Below are 19,914 nucleotides of genomic sequence, written 5' to 3'. Positions count from 1 at the left end.
CCTCCCGCAGAAACTCAGCAAAAAAATAACACAGCTAGACTTACGCCGGCGCAGGTTCTTTAGACGAACTTCTGACACCATTGTGGTGAAAGCCGAGCTTTACATAAATGACAGGACGGTTGACAGGACGCTACGCACGCAACACATAAATGTAAACACGCACTGCGGCCGGGGTTCACCCAGCCGCATTGCGCTTGCTACATTAACTGCTCATAATGCTGAGCTCCCCGGGGGAAGCTAAGCTCAAACGCCTCTAACCACGGTGTGTCAACTGATTCCGTTCGTCCACCGGATGTTTCCGTTCATCCGCAGGATGTGTCCGTTCATACAGCCCCATTTTCGTCACTTGCTTCGGGAAAAACGTTGTGGTAAGTCGTGTGGGCAGCGCGCTTGTGTGATATTGAAAGAATAAGGTAGCGAAATGGTTGGGCTATGTGTACGATAAGTACCAAGGTGCTAGTGAATCCTAATAATAACACACGCGGGCCGAACGTGGCAAAAGTGACTGATTTTTTTTACATTTTCTTGTTTTTCTCGCTCTGTTATCGAATCCGACCCCTGATTTGCACATGATCACCAAAACCATTGCCTGTTACGACATTTCGCTTGAACAGAAGTTTATAGAAACCCATGGCTTGTGTACAATCACTTGTCTTTTGAAAACATACAGATTCCGTTCATACCCCATGTTTCCGTTCGTACAAAAGTGCATGTTTCCCTTCGTACGAAAAGCGTTTCCGTTCATACACATTCGTTAGATCAGAGTGAAACAGGCCCCCACTACAAGTTCTGTGTATTCCAATCGTCTTCAAATAGCACAAAATACGAATGCGTGTGATATTGGACCTATGTGAACCATAAGACGAATTGAATTTGCAAAAAACAGTTTTGTGTCCGTTCGTACTGATTTTGACGGGAAAATGTGTCCGTTCGTACCACTTTCATCAAATTGTTTCCCTTCGTACGCTTTTCATGACGTTTGTGATTTTTGGTAGAAAGCTTGTGCAATTAGCATTTTAATACCCCTAATTCGACTTATGTATAACCCATAATGCATGTTGTTCATGAGTGCAACAACACGCGACTGTGCCGACTTTTCTGGTGCAATACCATCCCTGTTTAAAATCTTACTGAAGAGCAAACATTTTGATAAGTGTGTCTTCTTCCAGTTTCCTTACACAATGTCATTTCAAAGATCTAAACTTATGTGAAACCTGTTCAAAATATGCTTTCTGCAAGCTAAACCTAGACATTCAGTCTTTTAGCATTTTCAGATTTTTAATGACCAAACTTTTTTTTATCATTTTTTAAGCTTTGAAGCTGAAATGCAATTCATAGTACGGGGGTTGCCTGGCTAAAGTTTTAAAATCAATTTGATAAAAAAAATGAGAGTGTGACAGTGCGGCCTCAACTTTTACAAAAATTCGGATATGACGTCATCAAAGACATTTATAAAACAAGTCGCGTAAGGCGAAAATACAACATTTAGTCAAGCTGTCAGAATGAAACTGAAGGCAATGCAATTTTTCAGCAAGACCGTATGCTCGTAGCATCGTCAGTCCACCGCTCATGACAAAGGCAGTGAAATTGACAAGAAGAGCGGGGCAGTAGTAGCGCTGAGAAGGATAGCACGCTTTTCTGTGCCACTCTTCGTTTTAACTTTCTGAGCGTGTTTTTAATCCAAACATATCATATCTATATGTTTTTGGAATCAGGAATAAGATGAAAGTGCTTTTATTTTGATTTCGACAATTTAATTTTGATAATAATTTGTATATTTTTAATTTTCAGAGCTTGTTTTTAATCCAAATATAACATATTTATATGTTTTTAGAATCAGAAAATGATGAGGAATAAGATGAACGTAAATTTGGATCGTTTGATAAAATGTTGGTGTTTTTTTACAATTTTCAGATTTTTACAAAGTCATTAATTAATTTTTAAGCCACCAATCTTAAATGCAATACCGAAGTCCGGCCTTCGTCGAAAATTGCTTGGCCAAACTTTTAATCAATTTGATTGAAAAATGAGGGTGTGACAGTGCCGCCTCAACTTTTACAAAAAGCCGGATATGACGTCATCAAAGGTATTTATCGAAAAAAAGAAAAACACGTCCGGGGATATCAATCCCAGGAACTCTCATGTAACATTTCATAAAGATCGGTCCAGTAGTTTCGCTCTACACGCACGCACGCGCACACACACACACACACACACACACACACACACACACACACACACACACACACATACACACAAACACACAAACACACACATACACCACGACCCTCGTTTCGATTTCCCCTCTATGTTAAAACATTTAGTCAAAACTTGACTAAATGTAAAAAACAAATGAATAAAATGCTGGGGATATCATACTCAGAACCCCTCATGTAAAGTTTAAATGAAGATCGGTCCAGTAGTTTTCTCTGAATCGCTCTACACATACACACACACACACACACGGCGCGAACCGTCATTTTCACAGTACCCAAAGCTTGTCAACTTTGATGAGTAAAAGGTTTCAACAAATTTGGGTTTTCTGTTTCATGTTTTAGAAACTACAATGCCTTTTGATAATTTCAAGCCACATTTGGAATTCCTGAGAGGATTTGTTGCGACACCAGATGAGATATTTATCCCCTACCCCCTAAACGTAAAGTTTTAGGAAAATGCCAAAAAAACATTTTTCTTCAAATATTCATGATAACTTCTCACTGTTTTCCAATCAATTAACGAAAGTAATCACATTGACGACCAAAACAGTTCATTTTTCCATCTTTTAACAGAACTACAACATTATTATCTTTTCAAGACTGAAATGTAAAAAATAAAACAAACACACACACACACACACACACACACACACACACACACACACACACACACACACACACACACACACACACACACACACACACACACACATAAACCACGATCGTCGTTTCGATTCCCCATTTATGTTCAAACATTAAGTCAAAACTTGACTAAATGTAAAAAGGACTGATAGAGCCTGGATAATGTTTTTTCTTGATTTGTCTAAATTCTGCTCATGATTATCACAGGTGAAGCAAATGGCATGATAGGAGTAAATACAAATGTACACGTTACTTAGTTCAGTCTTAGTTGCAGTGCTGCAAAGCAAGCACAACTGACTGCACAAATCAATCTTCGTTCTTATCAAAACACCCAGAAAGCTCCGTCACTGAACACATTACTGAAAAGGGTACGAAGGGAAACAATTTGATGAAAGTGGTACGAACGGACACATTTTCCCGTCAAAATCAGTACGAACGGACACAAAACTGTTTTTTGCAAATTCAATTCGTCTTATGGTTCACATAGGTCCAATATCACACGCATTCGTATTTTGTGCTATTTGAAGACGATTGGAATACACAGAACTTGTAGTGGGGGCCTGTTTCACTCTGATCTAACGAATGTGTATGAACGGAAACGCTTTTCGTACGAAGGGAAACATGCACTTTTGTACGAACGGAAACATGGGGTATGAACGGAATCTGTATGTTTTCAAAAGACAAGTGATTGTACACAAGCCATGGGTTTCTATAAACTTCTGTTCAAGCGAAATGTCGTAACAGGCAATGGTTTTGGTGATCATGTGCAAATCAGGGGTCGGATTCGATAACAGAGCGAGAAAAACAAGAAAATGTTAAAAAAATCAGGCAATTTTGCCACGTTCGGCCCGCGTGTGTTATTATTAGGATTCACTAGCACCTTGGTACTTATCGTACACATAGCCCAACCATTTCGCTACCTTATTCTTTCAATATCACACAAGCGCGCTGCCCACACGACTTACCACAACGTTTTTCCCGAAGCAAGTGACGAAAATGGGGCTGTATGAACGGACACATCCTGCGGATGAACGGAAACATCCGGTGGACGAACGGAATCAGTTGACACACCGTGCTAACGGACTTACCGTTAAAGGCTGTAGCACGAACGTCTTCAAGTCTTGAAGACGGTCGTAGGATCGAAGCTGTCAGGTGTTGTCTGGTCTGTGTCTCGCTCGAATCTGCTCTCTCACCCGCCATCTTGGACACCCGGCCAGCACTGAAACTGGCCTTGGCACGGAACGATCCAAGGGGGGCAAACTCAGTCATCTCAAAGAGGGAAATCCAAACGCAATCCGCTTTGTTCGATTTTATGGGCTTGGACGATAGAGAAAAATAAGAAAAGCAAAAGTTGGAGTCCAGTCTGGACGAAAATGCTATCAAGAACGCAGAATTGATTTTTACTGCGTTGTTTTTTTTTTGCCGTAAGCGCCATGTTTATCGGAGCAGGAAACTCTTCCAGAGTGAGGCCCCTTCGTTGATGCATGTCAACAAGCCAGATGTGCGAGAAGCGAAATTGTGCCGCAACTTAAGTTTTAGCTCGACACGGGAGTGCACAATGGTAAGTCGTTGCTATTTTTCACTTTATTTGACATGTCTTGTGAGCAAAAGGTGTTGGTTACGGCTGTGCATGCTGTCAGTGTTCATTATTTGATTTCAATTACCCAGCACCGTCAGTTTTCCTTTGTCTTTGAGGCCGGTTGGAGACCGATAAACATGGCGCTTACGGCTAAAAAAAAACTGAGAAAAAATCAATTCTGCGTTCTTGATAGCATTTTCGTCCAGACTGGACTCCAGCTTTTGCTTTTCTTATTTTTCTCTATCGTCCAAGCCCATAAAATCGAACAAAGCGGATTGCGTTTGGATTTCCCTCTTTGAGATGACTGAGATTGCCCCCCTTGGATCGTTCCGTGCCAAGGCCAGTTTCAGTACTGGCCGGGTGTCCAAGATGTCTCACCCGCCACCGCGTGGCTTTACACTTCCGGTACAGGGGGAATCTAATGGAGTCGTTTCCCTTAGCCTAACAGGGAAATCGACATTCACCACACATGCACACAGTGACACACACACACAGCCCACACAGTGATACAAGTCTCTCTCACACACACACACACACACACACACACACACACACACTACACACACACACTACACACATACACACAAAATGCACAAGACACTGATTTTATCGACATTGTTCAGAGGGATTAGTATAATTTCTTCTCTTTTGGGTTACTATTAGTATTATGAGAAAAGACAATTTTCAGAGCTCTCTATTTGTCTGAAACATGAATGTGCTTTGCTTCGAACTCTCGCACGTTTACTGTTCCCTGTGTTCCATCAGTGACATTAATGGAATTTGAAACAAATGCATAAGCTTATAGGTAAAAGCGCAACTTTAGAGACATATATTTGAAATGATCACCAACAGGCAACACATAACATATGTCCAAGATAATCTGACTGAGTACTGCTTATCATTTTGAGTGCTACAGGGCTTTTTGACTCGCATCGATCGATTCATTTGCAGTCCTGCTGAGAGCAACTTGTACACTGATACTGACTGTCCTATTGAAAGCTTTATTTCCTGTCAGACAACGTTAACTACAGCTGGAAAATGTAACACTTACCTCGTCAGACTACAATGATCGCAGGAAGACGCCATTGTTGACACATTTGACAAGGGAAATCACCCAACCATTACAAGAGTGCTCTTTCCTTGGATTCTGTTACGACAATTAATTAGCTATCAAAACTGTTGAATTTGCAAAGTTAAGTTATTGATCCTGTGTGGTAGCAATATTAGTAACGTAGAATCTTATGGTGAAGCTTTGAAAGCGATCTGAAGACCTTTTTCGGTGGATACTATCCCTTTAAAACAAAATCGAAAACAATGCCTTTTTGTTCAGATTTGCTGTGCTAACTACCATGTGCATCAACACAGCCGTGACGAGAAGACAAATAAACCCAGGAAGAATAGTTTTTGACCATCCCATTCTCGACATCTTTATGTAAATGAAAATGTAGGGTTTTACCTTCAAATTCAACTATAGCGCATTTCCAACACCAATTAGTCAAACGCAAATCTCGAGAAAGGTGTCAGTCGTCACTTGGTAGCATTGCAAATCTCCTTCTTACTGACGTTGTACGCATTGCTTTCTTGCAAACTATAGTCAGCTGTATGGAGCAAAGGACACTTAAAAAAACCCAACATTTCAGATAGAAGGCTTAACTCGTTCAGTCTCTTAGGCACTGTAATAGACTTACCGTTCTTGCTGTTTCTTTTTAACACTTGAAAGTAGTAAGGATCGCGCTCAGATTCTGATGCACGTAGACGCTAACGCATGCCGGGTATGTTGAGTCACAAAAATGTCAGTGACAACGCCACCCGGATGTCTCGTCTTACCTGTAGCGGGGTAAAGCTGAGACTGCGTGCTGTGATTTGGGACCTCAGGTGTTACACACGAGTTGTGTAGAAGAAAGGAATCGTGAAATAGGAGACATGGCTGTTATCCCAGCGATCGATTTGAGAAATGTGCACACCGAATAATACATGATAAAGAAGGATTCGTTGTGCCCGGCTACGTGCTGGGGAGTTATGCATGAGTGACGTCTAAACGTTTAGGCGGCGTGCAAACAGCGAGTGCCGCCAACCGCGAGCTACACGGTATGCATGGGTGGCGACTACACGCTTGTACCACCAAAACTGGCGACTAAATTTAGACGTGCTCCGGAGGTCGTCTAAATGGTTTACACGCCGACTTCAGTGAACAGAATGGCCATTTTCATGGGTTTCCGCCATCATAGTGTGCCCCAAAAGACATTCTTGTGCTGTGCTCTGTGAGAGGTGTTTTCTTTGTGCTTAATATTATTTTGTTTGGACCTAGCTATTGATGTGTACATTGTTGTTCAGGGGCGGACGAGGGGGGGGGTTTCAGGGGTTTCCGGAAACCCCCCCCCAGCCAAAAATTTTTTTTTTAAATGGTGTTTTTTTGGGGTATTAATCAGTGACAAAATCTGCTGCCTGAAACTGGTAATGATCATCCTCAAAATGCACCAGATTGCACCATTTTGCATCCTTTTTTACAAAATTTTCCGGGGGGGCATGCCCCCGGACCCCCCTAGCAAGCTAGGCGCTTTGCGCCGTCGGCTCGGCGCTTCGCGCCTTCACACCCATATCTTCACAATATACTTTTGGAAACCCCCCCCATAAAATGAACTGATCCGCCCCTGTTGTTAAACAGTTGTTTGTTCTATGTTTACCAGGGTTTGCTAGTGTGTGATAGGGTTCGTGTCCGTCTGAAGATGTTAGTTTCTTTGTTAGTCCTATGTTGACAACTCTTTGACAAGCGCTTAGAACTGTACCCACGGAATACGCGCTATATAAGCTTCATTTTGATTTGATTTTGATTTGTGAGACGTGACAATTTAAACACTTAGAATCAACATAATTTGATCGTTTAACACCGGAAGAAAATTTCAAATTTGGTTCATGTCCCATCCTTGAGAAAGTTCTAATTGTGTAGCAGGTTCAACTTCATAATGTTACACCCTTTGAGGATGAACTTCTCTTTGAAAACAACAGCATTAAAAAAACACATCTAATACATATCTTCAGTCACGTTCTGCTTGCAGCTCATCTTAAATATAAATGAGGCACAGCTATGCAGCAGTAGCAAGGGGTAAACTTTTAATTGTATGAACTGAAGTTGTCTACCAACTTTGTTCATCTTAAATATGTCACACGTTCAGAAAAGTGAGCTTGCCCAGTGGCTACTTTTACTTCTTTTTATTTAAAAACGCACACAAACAGAAAAGCAAATGTGTCATGACAAACAGCAATAAGCAAGTAAGCTCTGAAGTCAGAAATGGTACGTAGCAGTTTTAATATGACTTAAAAAAACCACTTGTATATATCCTTATTTTTAAGCTGCAACTCTCCTTACAGTTGGCCTGTAGCAGCATTCGTTTTAGAAGGGATCGTAACTGGATGGCATTTTGAGCAACTACTTTGCCAGAAAAGGCAGTCTAGCCAGGAGGCCATGATATTACATAGCAATGGGCATTATCTTGACCACAGCGATAAACGGTAGTGAAGGGAGGGGAGGGGGTGGAGGTAGTCTAGGTCAATGAGAAAGAGGAGGGTGCAGTATGTTTGTATCACATTAAAGCTGTCCCAAAACAATAAAGGTAGGGGAGGGGTTGAAAAAAAGCGGGAGTGGGTGTAATATTGTTTTTTGTAGCTGACCCACAACAACAGAAGATAAGGTGGGGTGGAGGGGGTAGCGGAGAGGGGGGTGAGTTGCGGCAGAGGGATAGTACTTCAAGCAGGAGAGAGGATGGGGTGCCTAATGATGGTTCCTTTGATGTCTGTAGACTGGGGTTTGTGGCAGGCCGTCCTTACTGACAGCCACTTACTTCACACCTCCTAAAGAGGTATGCATATGGAGGGTGTGCGGTACAGCCCGTGCAGGTTGTGTCTTCACTCGCATTTGGCGAGTAGATTAACAGTTAATTGTTTCTACTCGCCATGGCGAGTAAACTGCTCGCCACTTTCAGGCCTGACATGGGTCCAGCCTGTACATGTACACGCAAGAGTTCAGAACAAATAAATGAAAAGTACAGTACTCGGAACTGGACTATTCAGCGCAAGAACGGTGGTTACAACAAAGTGTTGAGCGAAGACACCAGAACGGTGGTTACAACAAAGTGTTGAGCGAAGACACCAGAACGGTGGTTACAACAAAGTGTTGAGCGAAGACACCAGAACGGTGGTTACAACAAAGCGTTGAGCGAAGACACCAGAACGGTGGTTACAACAAAGTGTTGAGCGAAGACACCAGAACGGTGGTTACAACAAAGTGTTGAGCGAAGACACCAGAACGGTGGTTACAACAAAGTGTTGAGCGAAGACACCAGAACGGTGGTTACAACAAAGTGTTGAGCGAAGACACCAGAACGGTGGTTACAACAAAGTGTTGAGCGAAGACACCAGAACGGTGGTTACAACAAAGTGTTGAGCGAAGACACCAGAACGGTGGTTACAACAAAGTGTTGAGCGAAGACACCAGAACGGTGGTTACAACAAAGCGTTGAGCGAAGACACCAGAACGGTGGTTACAACAAAGTGTTGAGCGAAGACACCAGAACGGTGGTTACAACAAAGTGTTGAGCGAAGACACCAGAACGGTGGTTACAACAAAGCGTTGAGCGAAGACACCAGAACGGTGGTTACAACAAAGTGTTGAGCGAAGACACCAGAACGGTGGTTACAACAAAGTGTTGAGCGAAGACACCAGAAAGATCGCGACCAAAGGTGTGAACGCAGGATGTACACGTTCTTCGACCTTGAAGGTGAGCAGCGGCAAGTTTGCAAAGACTTATTCCTGGCCACACTTGAAGACAGCAGTGATGTATGCATGACAATGTTATGCCGCTCGACGACTCGAGGATCAGGTACCCTTCTCCCTGACAAGAGAGGAAGGCATCAGTCTCATGACAACACTGAGGAGCAGTTATTTGACAAAATATCCAGTAACATAAAGTCATTCCATCCCATTGTACCACACTACAGGCGAGCCCGTGCACAATAAGCCTACAAAACCGCTCCAGTCCAACCATATTCCGCGTACACAATCTTTACTTCCATCCCCATTTTGAAACATCGCAACAACAGACTTCCAGATATATAACACGATCATATGTGTTCTCTGTTTGCATGTTTGTCCAGTGTCTTGTCCCCACATAAAGCATATTAACTCTACCTGTCCCAAGATAGGCCAATTGGTTCTAAGAGGACGTTAAAACTAATTATCATCACCGTGCACCGCAGCGACACTTGCCATCTGAACTGACGATGACAACTTGTGGAAGTTTTGTTGTTTCCTTCCACGAGAACATACATGTAAATATGTACACAGTTCCCACTTCGTTCTGTATTGACCTCATTAATTTGATGTGTGTGTTGTTTGATTTGAATGCACTCTCGATACTTTAGTCAGCGGTTGCCTTATTTGTTTCAATATTTTTGTCTTGATGTTGGAATCTCCGAGCGACAGAGAGAGAGAGAGAGAGAGAGAGAGAGAGAGAGAGAGAGAGAGAGAGAGAGAGAGAGAGAGAGAGAGGGATAGCGCGTGTGTGTGTGTGTGTGTGCTGAAATAATGTTCGAAGGAGAAAGAAGTGAGCATAGAAAGACACACTTATACAACACACTCACACACACACACACACACACACACGCCCGCGCGCGCGCATGTCTGTAGGGAGACACAAGCAACAGCAGTCTGTTCTTTTCTAGCGAATTTTTAATATCTACATTCATTACAAATCTGGTAAACGAACAGGAATCAAAAGAAAAACTCCAGAACGCGGTAAAGGGATCAATATTGTTCCTATCGAGAGTCTATAAACGCCATCAGCAAAAACAAAAACAAAAAAGTCATACTAAATATCAGACTGAGTAATTTAAACAATGTTGCGATGGGTTGCCCCTTAAGAAATGAATTGTTCGCATACAAAAGCAAGCAAAACTCAGCAAGGACAATTGCTGTGATCGGCCGCTATCTTCAGCAAGCATTAGACACAGGAAAATCCTGGCAGAACACAGTAATTCCACTTACTGTGTTCTGCCGTTGTTTTTAACAAATCCGAGTTCCAAGAAAAAATCGGCAGAAAACAGTAAGTCCACTAATTTGCTCATAATTCTTTACTATAACCACTTTTTTGAAAATGAAATCAAGCTAGAAATGCAAAACGCATTCCGACGCTTTCTTCCAGTAACATTTCCAGCAAAAATGCTTTTGTTTTGAATATAAAGCTAAGAACAGAAAATCGCGTTTTTCTCAAAACGTGATTATTGGACTTGCTGTTTTTTGCCAGAGGTGGGCAGAATTGGTAACGCGTAATCTTATGGTATAACTTTGGAAGCGGCGATCTAAGGGCCTTTTCCCTTATGTAGTACTCCTTTAAACTCTTAGCTATGCAATGTTTCCATACAACTAACCATCCCAATGGGCTTTCTTGAATAAATCCTGTGCTTTGCCTCGCCTTGGCAATCCAATCCAACCCATTCATATATATATATATATCCCATGACCTCCCTTCTTTGTCTCTGTTACTTCAGTATGGGTATATATGTTGTATTTTTATAGCTCAATAAATACATCATGGACTCCAAAAAATATATGATAGTGCAGATTCCGATTTGGGCAAAGGACTACTTTCCTCCCGACCTTTGACCTCGCGCCGAACAATGTGACACATTTGTATGAAGTTCTAAAATCGTATTGCACGGCTCAGAAAACCATATCAGTTGCACGCAAAAATGAATCTCAGAACTGATCTGATGTATGAGATGCAATAAGCAAAAGTTTCTTTCATTATGAAAGCAATGCAGGTCGAAAAAAACGAACATTCAACTTACAAGATAACCAGATGCTAGCGAACCAAAACAAAAACACGAGTACCCTCCCCTTGCATCGTTAGCAGACGACTTTTGAGAATCTGTCGGTAGTGTGTTTTGGTGTGCGCCTTCAGCTATCAAACATCGGCTGTTTCACGTGTTTTGCGAGCAAGTCTACTCTTTTGCCTGGCTCTGCAGTAAGTCCACATATTTTTCCGTAATCCAGTCATATTCCTTCAAAATGCAATCAATCGGCGGTGACAGACGTGTCGGTCGCGTTTTCCTCACACCGGCCCATACCAGTTTAAGTTCATCCATGCAAACACACTCGCAAAACAGTTTATCACGTAGATACATTTCAAATAGGGAGCAAATGGTTAAATCTAAACCTACATATTTGTTCCCTAAAATTTGCTTCTCTGTCAATAAGCCTAATTACACACGTTCGAGAAAAACAACGTGGAATCGATTCTGAATCGAGTAAGCCAAATGGGTCCCAAACCCGTTTCGCCCGTTCTGCCGACCTGAAACGCAAAACAAAAGAATTGTGCGCTTCAACTAAATTAATTTCTATTCGACTTCATTACTTTCTTGCAACTTATGAACCTTTACTTAAAGCTTTTAAATGGTCTGAAAGTAGTGTTACCGCGTACTTATCGATGCACTCATTCGTTTTATTTTTTCAGCGACGGTCACTTAGTTTAAGGTTGCAAAAGGGCTAAGTCTCGCTGGCAACAGTTTTACTCTGCACAGATCGCAACAGTGCCGCTAGTAGTCTACACTTTGTGTTTGATGGTAGAATGGGATATACAGATTACAACACTCGTGGTTTTTTATATGGCTTGTATTTCAGTCAAGACCCAGCGGGAATATCAATCGAGAGCCACTCGCCAGAGGCTCGTGTCTCCCGATGATATTCATCCGCTGGGTCTTGACTGAAATACAAGCCATATAAAAAACCACTCGTGTTGTAACCTATACATATATATATATATATATATATATATATATATATATATGGTTTCAGAATCACCGAGGCGTTACTCAACTGGACAATGATTTTTGAAAATCTGCATCGTAACTGGGCGCCCTTATTTTATCTACGCTGTCATGCCTGTCCCTCTTTTTAAATCAACTTGGGTGGAACTTCCCTTTCAATTCAATTCAATTTAATTCAATTCAATAAAACGTTATTTTCTGAGTGCAACAAACAGAGTGGGTTGGGTTTTTTTGCTCGAGTACAAAATAACATCACATAAAAACACACTCTCGGAACATATAGACACATAAAAGTACACATCATTACACACATAACCCAAATGACACACACACACACACACACACACACACACACATACACACACACACACACACGCACACACACACACGCACACACACACACTGAGCATTCCAAAATAATGATGTGCAAAAGTCAGTAGGCCTACTACGAAGGAACGCGCATAGCCCCGTTTTTGATCCATAAATATGCAAGTATGCCACGTCAGTCTGGGCAAGAGGGCAGGCAGGTGTGCTGTCATGAGAAAATATGATTCCATCATCCCCAGAGCTTTGACTTACCCGTAACTTTAAAGTAGCTGGTTTGGAAATTCCCAGAACCTAGACTAAAGCCAGTGCGTTGCCCTTTCAAAGTTTTAACATACCTCACAAAACATAAGTTCCTTCAGTCACCGTTTTTGGAACATCCATTTTTGTGTGTTTCTCCGGATCATTGGCAGCCGAAGCACGATGTTAGCCGCTAATGCAGCCATCACCTTCCTTTGTAGTGGTATAAGTATAAGTATAGCACTGTTACAGTAAGTCTAAGAATACATGAAATACATAACGTAGCTTTCATACAAGCTCCTGTGTTGAAAGAAAAAAAGAAGAGAGGCCAAAAAGAAGTGTGTATGCAACTGAGCTCCAAAAACAAATTAAATTCAAATACCGTATTTGGTTCAAACAGTGTTTATTCAACAACACAGACAGACAGAGACACACAGACAGACTTAAACATTGGTTCAATATTGTATGTGGAAGTTATTTTGTTAAACCACACGTTACGTTCACCACTGCGTGTGTAACCATGTATAAAAAGTTTATGTGTTTACTTGCATTGTAATCCTGGGGGGGGGGGGGGGGATATAAATGTATGTAACGCGCAATACATGCGTTTTAACTGACTATAATTGGAATTTTCATTTGAAGACTAGCATAGCAGTGTGACACGTTGTTCATTCGTTATTACCTTATTACAAAAAGAACAGGAGAACAGCACTGACGCAACCGGAAATAGAATTTATAAATGAAATGCTACCATCAATTAAGGAATCGATGCGATGTAAATTATCCTAAAACTGTCGTATGATCACGACATCGTTTAGCATTTAGGATCAAATGGTGCCAATGTGTCCACAATGCACTAATCACAGACAACAGTTATACGCTTTACGTACATGTAACTCTCAAACTGATATTTTCTGCCACTTGAAACAAATGACTTTCGAAGGAAAATTAACTCCAATATGTAAATACTAGATGAATACCCGCTTCGCCGGGTACGGCTTCGCCGGGAAGAAGTCGAGCCGAATACCCGGCTGCGCCGGGGACCCGGCTTTGCCGGGTGTACGCCGGCTTTGCCGGCGCACCGCACGAAGGAAGGGAGATAAACGCGCAAAACACTGGAGAAGAGTCTAAAAATAGTATAACGGGAATATGGATTGAGCGTTGTCGACAGTGACTTTCTAAAAATAGAAAGGGGAATATGGATTGACGCCACACGAAGGAAGGGAGATAAATGCTGAAAACACTGGAGAAGATAAGGAAGAGTTACTGGGAATGGATCCAGAGAAAAACCAAAATCGGTTCAGCGCTGCGCGCTGAGAGCACGTGTTGAAATATCTCATCGATCAGGTTGTGTCCGGGGTCTCTGTGAATAAGCCCACCAAATTTGAAGCAGATCCATCGAGAACTTTGGCCGTGCATCGCGAAGACACAGACACACACACAGACATAAGTCGTATATATATGTCGTATCCATTCTGTACAATTTGCGCATTATGTACAATGAGCAGCATATCGTGCTCATTGTATACAATGAGCAACAAGTTTTGCTCATTGTATACAATGAGCAAAACTGTTGCCCATTGTATACAATGAGCAAGACCATAAAGTTGCACATTGTATACAATGTGCACCGAGTGAGCAAGATTGTTGAATGACGTTCAAGCTACACTGATATATGAATCATAGTGAATGGTAAAGTGTTCAAATAACGATGTTTGTTATGTTTAAGCATTGTTTTAATTCTCATTTCGCTAAAACTAAACAGTGTATTAAGAATTTAATTATTGTAAATTAAAGGGGCAGAAAACAGCTAAAAACAACTTTGTTTTAAAAAATTCTTTGATGCATAGGAACCACTTTAGTGAAACCGCACATCGATAGCGCTGTTAGTTTGGCTGGAAATAACATTTAACTTTGTAGTGGAAGTAGAATGACGTCATATTTTTTATTTTAAAACGGCCGTAACTCGCTTCAAATTTGACCAATATGCATGCGGTTTTTTTTGCTTTCGGCGTTTTGAACTGGCGTGCATGTGATAAGAAAAAGAATGGAACGAAAAATCCAAAACAATTTTTTTTTCAAAAAAATATTCAAAATCTTTTCTTTTTTTTAAATATATTTTTTGTTACATTTACAAAATAGCTGAGGTGGAACCAAAATCGGTTCAGCGCTGCGCGCTGAGAGCACGTGTTGAAATATCTCATCGATGAGGTTGTGTCCGGGGTCTCTCTGAATAAGCCCACCAAATTTGAAGCAGATCCATCGAGAACTTTGGCCGTGCATCGCGAAGACACAGATACACAGACACACACACAGACACACAGACAGACACAAGTCGTATATATATATAGAAGCTTGAATTTTAATATTTACTTGCACTTTTTGAAAATAAAGCTTTTTCTACAATAAGGTGTTTACCCCCTAAATGTTTAAGTCATCCGGTAGAAAAACCGGAAGTATCGTGTTCTAAGCATATGTATATGTTTAAAAAGTTAATTGTGTTAATGTGGAACATCCTGTCGATGTATATGTTTAGGTTATGAATACTTTAGGGGAAAAGCATAGCCAATATGTAGAGGTTACATGCCGAGTCTCAGTGATTATTAAAAATAATGGTCGAAGTTAGCGGATCATGAAAAATGCGAGCTTTAGCGAGCTTTTTCATGACCGCGAACTGAGACCATTATTTTTTATAATCACTGAGACGAGGTGTGTAACCTCTTTATTCCTCCTTTCTTCAGTTATTCAAAGAAAAGAGGAGTTTTTTTGCGAAAGTGTGATCGAATCCTATTCACTCAACCAGTCAACCTGCGCAGGCGATCGATTAATGCGCGGTTGTATAGTTCCGTGCAAATCATTCCATTCTGTTAACACTTCTTGTCAGTTTTCTTATTTTGGACTAAAATCAAGTACACAGATATGCTGTTATTCTGCTGTGGCGGAAAAGGCAGATATTGTGTGTTCTGTATATGTTTTGGTATCGCTTAGGATAATGTTCTTTCGTCAAATGGAACTAGCAGACGAACTTTTGCACCCGTGTTCCAACGTTAAAAACTGTATGAAGTTCAGTTTTCTGGGGAAAATAGTGTATGAAACCGCTTTATGTTGTTTAAATTGATGAGATGTGTGCATTTGGTTGCGTGTGATCTGTTTATTAAAGGAAATATTGTTGAAAACTGACCGTCGGATTGCAGTCTGTTGTCGAAGAAACTGAGTGAAAAGAAGGGGAACTACTCTTGTCGCTAGACAAAGTATGCGTTACTTGCCTTGGGAAATTGCTTGTGATGAACGTTTGAGCACGGCAGATCTAGATTCAGAAAACAACCGAACTCATGGATTTTATATGGAGATTCATGTGTTCAGGCCTGTAGTTGTTAATTTAAATGCGGTATGTTTGTATTGTTTGCTCCAGAGATGAAAACTTGGTACATTAGAGCGTTCGGAACTTTTCAGTCGCAAAAAGTAGTACCGAAACAGAACAACTTCTCAACCCATTGCACTATCGAGGATTCAGGCTGTTGCTGGGTCGTTATTTGTTTGGTTGCTGGGTGATTATCGAAAAATAACTAGCCCTACAAGTTTACAGAGGTAAAGAAGCAGAGGGGGGAATAATCATTCATCTTCAACTAACACCCCTAAGGCCTAAAAAAAAAAAAAATAGGTGTGGTTACGGTAACCCGACCTACCCTATTTTTAGGGGCCGACCCTATTACTTTTTATTACATTTGTCAAAAAAATACACACAAAAAACAAGTAAACGAGTGCAGAAAACGCAATGAAAGCGAAAGCGCTCGAGTCGCACACTTATTTCCCTGTCAAGTAGGTTTCTTCTTCTTCTTCTGCGTTCGTGGGCTGAAACTCCCACGTACACTCGTGTTTTTGCACGAGTGGAATTTTACGTGTATGACCGTTTTTACCCCGCCATTTAGGCAGCCATACGCCGTTTTCGGAGGAAGTCAAGTAGGTTTAATTTGTACACATTAGAAAAAAAAGTTTTTAAAAAAAGTGATTGCCTACCTTCCTACCCTATTTTGGGGAGCTTTGTTACCGTAACCACACCTATTTTTTTTTGGCCTAATCTCAGGGCCCATTTTGTTACTGGGGGTAGGGTTTCAATCAGTCAAAAATCACTTTCATTCAATATTTTCTGCCATTTCCAATACATACACAACACGTAATTGCAAAATGTCTTGAATTGTAAGATGCTTTAACTGACTATACCAAGAAAACCTGCACTTTTTTGCAGAATGAGTGTTTTGTCCATGATTTATGTTTAAAAATGTCAATTCTTACGGCAAAAAATGATAACGGTTGCCTCACCAGAGGGCACGCACCTACGACGAGAATCGTGTCTGCCAATTAAAATGCATATATTTTGAAATAAGGGGAATCATAGCATATTTCACTGTAAAGTGTTTCACTCTAATACCTTCGGGTTCATGGTGTATTTGGTTAAGTGAATTGCAGATAAGGCTTTTTGAAAATGACAGCTATACATATATTTTATTAAAACTGAAACTGGTGGAGTGAAAAACAGACATGTTCTGAAGAAGTCGTACTAATATCATGTATGGGCTTGAACTTCACACTTTGTGTGTTATCTTTTAAAGAAAACCCGTTGTCATCGCTAACAATGACCTAATTTACAAATACATATCGGTCGGTCATAGTCGCGTTTTTTTTTAGAGAGGTAGTGTACAAAATGTCGTTTTGTACGTTTAAATTGCATGTCCATTATTTCAGTCATATATCAAACAATAAGTAAATGCGCATACTTTTATTAAACGTTACTTTCACTTTAAGATCGCTTCTAACATTTAGTATAATTTCTGACAAATGCACGCTATGTAATAATTTGATAACATTATTGACGTCATGTGGTAAAACCGGAAAGTTGAATTATTTTGCGATAGCAAAATCCTTTTACAATGATCACTTTCCTTTTATAACGAGGTGATCTTTAATGTTATGGGTAAAAATCTAACAGATTGAACCAAATTATCCTTTTTCAAGCCTGTGTATGTGTAAACTCTTTTTCACTTCGACCCGGTTCGGTTTTCGGAGTTGATTCAGAATCATCCATTATGTAATGTATATGACTGTTGTTTTCCTCGGTAAATTAACAATTGTTGATGTTAAATAATTCTAGCTGTGAGAATGAACAATTTTCAAGATGTTTCTGATTGCGGTTTTAACCAGGCGTTCGGTTATCTATACATATCGATTGAGAAAATGGCATTTCCTGTTTTGTCGTCCGCATGTTATACAGATGTTGTTAAAAATAAAACTGTGTATACGAATTAGGCATTTTACTTGCTGTCTGATGGCAACAATCTTTAGCTTTCGTTTAAGGTATAATTTGCTTATATCCGTATGCAGTCAAGCGGTAGATGACGTTTTTTTGTAACCTACCCCCTGCGTCAATGGCTGCATTTTTGCAGAATATGGGTTATGTCACGAAAACGCTTCTCATTCTTAGGTGGTTGGGTTTAGCCATTTGTCGTTTACCGAACTGTGGCTGCAAATAAAACGAACTTTCCAAAAAACATCATATCTAATGTGACCACCCAAAGTAACCCTACCACTATAGCCAGCCAGGTGACTAAATGCCTCCTAGAACTTCCAAAAGTCCTCCTCCTGGTTTTGGGAACTTCTAGAGTTACGCTGCGGGGGTCCTTGGACTCCCTAAAAATCATAATTGGGGGTCCCGGGACCCTCGTAATAGAGCATATGTGTAGTGGGGGGCGGATACTATTCCCGACAATAACGAGATGCGTTTTGTCGCACTGACTTGGATAATAATAAAATAAAAAATAATAAGAATCAATAAAAAAAATAAAAATTCTCACCTCGAACAAGGCTGGGTATATTGAAAGTTTATTCTAAGTTAATCTTACGTGTTCTGGAAGGTGCTAAGAACACTGTCTGGAGAATGTGTTTTTAGACCACAGTGCCAGACAGTACGTCATTGTGTCACGATAGCAGGGGTAAAATCTGTTGTGACAATTAGCATTTCCTCCTCAATGTCAAAATTAAATCCCCAGATGTAGAGGTTACATGCCGAGTCTCAGTGATTATCAAAAATAATGGTCGAAGTTAGCGGATCATGAAAAATGCGAGCTTCAGCGAGCTTTTTCATGACCGCGAACTGAGACCATTATTTTTGATAATCACTGAGACGAGGTATGTAACCTCTTTATTCCTCCTTTCTTCAGTTATTCAAAGAAAAGAGGAGTTTTTGTGCGAAAGTTTGATCGAATCATATTCACCCAACCAGTCTACCTGCGCAGGCGATCGATTAATGCGCGGTTGTATAGTTCCGTGAAAATCTTTCAATTCTGTTAACACTTCTTGTCAGTTTCCATGTTTTGAACTAAAATCAAGTACACAGTTATGTTGTCATTCTGCTGTGGCGGTAAAGGCAGACAGTGTGTGTTCTGTTCATGTTTTGGTATCGCTCAGGAAATGTTCTTTCCTCGAATGTGACTAGCAGACGAAGTTTTACACGCGTGTTCCAACGTTAAAAACTGTATGAAGTTCAGTTTTCTGGGGCAAAATAGTGTATGAAACCGCTGCATGTTCTTTAAGTTGATTAAATGTTTGCAATTGATTGCGTGTGATCTGTTTATAAAATGAAATATTGTTGAAAACTGACCGTCGGATTGCAGTCTTGTCGATGCAGCCGAAATCTGGAAGGGGAACTACTCGTGTCACTAGACAAAGTATGAGAGTTACTTTTCCTTGGAATCTTGCTAGCGATAAACGATTGTGCACGGCAGATCTGAATTCAGAAAACAACCAAACTCATGGATTTTATATTGAGATTCATGTGTTCAAGCCTGTAGTTGCTGGTTTAAATGCGGTATGGTTGTATTGTTTGCTCCAGAAATGTATATTTTGTAAATTAGAGTGTTCTGAACTTTTGAGTCGCAAAAAGTATATCCACAATGTGCACAGTCTCTACCCATGAGCTATCGAGGATTCAGGCCCGTTGTTGGGTAAGTGATTTTGGTTGTTGGGTAAGTTACCGAAAAATAACTAGCCCTACAAGTTTACAGAGAGAAAGAAGCAGAGGGGGGAATAAACACAAAT

General features: G+C 40.7%; 1 protein-coding gene and 1 long non-coding RNA gene across 2 annotated transcripts in view; one reads left to right on the top strand and one right to left on the bottom strand.

The window, feature by feature from the left end:
- LOC138960040 (alpha-(1,3)-fucosyltransferase C-like) overlaps window positions 1-6,439 on the bottom strand; it is a 39,352-nt gene extending 32,913 nt beyond the window's left edge. Inside the window, exon 1 of the mRNA XM_070331761.1 lies at window positions 6,126-6,439. The gene's annotated coding sequence lies outside the window, so the exon portion shown is untranslated. The remainder of the gene's footprint in view (window positions 1-6,125) is intronic.
- A 1,933-nt stretch (window positions 6,440-8,372) lies between these two features.
- LOC138956809 (uncharacterized) lies at window positions 8,373-9,545 on the top strand. Its single transcript, XR_011452809.1, has 2 exons — window positions 8,373-8,591; window positions 9,162-9,545. It is a non-coding gene; the product is annotated as an uncharacterized lncRNA (long non-coding RNA).
- The last annotated feature ends 10,369 nt before the right edge of the window (window positions 9,546-19,914 follow it).

This window comes from Littorina saxatilis, linkage group LG2 (genome assembly GCF_037325665.1).
Source record: "Littorina saxatilis isolate snail1 linkage group LG2, US_GU_Lsax_2.0, whole genome shotgun sequence".
NCBI lineage: Eukaryota > Metazoa > Mollusca > Gastropoda > Littorinimorpha > Littorinidae > Littorina > Littorina saxatilis.
This window is presented reverse-complemented; position numbering and strand designations above follow the sequence as displayed.